At 46.2% G+C, this 740-nt stretch overlaps 1 non-coding gene across 1 annotated transcript; it reads left to right on the forward strand.

The window, feature by feature from the left end:
• The first annotated feature begins 436 nt into the window (after positions 1 to 436).
• LOC123571198 (small nucleolar RNA U13) lies at positions 437 to 540 on the forward strand. Its single transcript, XR_006695375.1, has one exon. It is a non-coding gene; the product is annotated as a small nucleolar RNA U13 (small nucleolar RNA).
• Positions 541 to 740: the final 200 nt, after the last annotated feature.

Below are 740 nucleotides of genomic sequence, written 5' to 3' on the forward strand. Positions count from 1 at the left end.
CAATGGCACGATCTCAGCTCACTGCAACCTCCGTCCCCCAGGTTCAAGGGATGCTCATGCCTCAGCCTCCCGAGTAGCTGGGGCTATAGTCATGTGCCACCACACCCAGCTAATTTTTGTATTTTTAGTAGAGATGGGGTTTTGTCATGTTGGCCAGGCTGGTCTCGAACTTCTGGCCTCAAGTGATCTGCCCGTCTTGGCCTCCCAAAGTGCTGGGATTACCCTATCGGCCAAATTTTTGTACTTTTTGTAGAGATGAGATTTCACTATGTTCCCCAGGCTGGTCTTGAACTCTGGAGTTCAAGCATCCTAAAGTGCTCGGGTTATAGGTGTGAATCACTGAGGCTGGCCTGAAGACATTTTTTATTGAACGAGTGGCCACTTATATAATATTTTTGCCAAAAATATTTACCTTTAATTATAAAGAAATAATCAGATCATTTTGTAGTTCATAAGCATGATGATTGGGTATTCCCATGGATGTGTGAAATGTGCCATCCACAAACATTGTTATGATGTTAGCACATTACCCGTCTGACATGAAAAAAGAAAAAAGGGCCAGGCACAGTGGCTCATGCCTCCCAGCACTTTGGGAGGCTGAGGCGGATGGATCACGAGGTCAGGAGTTCGAAACCAGCCTGGCCAACATGGTAAAACGCTGTCTCTACTAAAAATACAAAAATTAGCCAGGCATGGTGGTGGGTGCCTGTAATCCCAGCTACTTGGGTGGTTGAGGCAGG

This window comes from Macaca fascicularis, chromosome 1 (assembly GCF_037993035.2).
Source record: "Macaca fascicularis isolate 582-1 chromosome 1, T2T-MFA8v1.1".
NCBI classification, from domain to species: domain Eukaryota; kingdom Metazoa; phylum Chordata; class Mammalia; order Primates; family Cercopithecidae; genus Macaca; species Macaca fascicularis.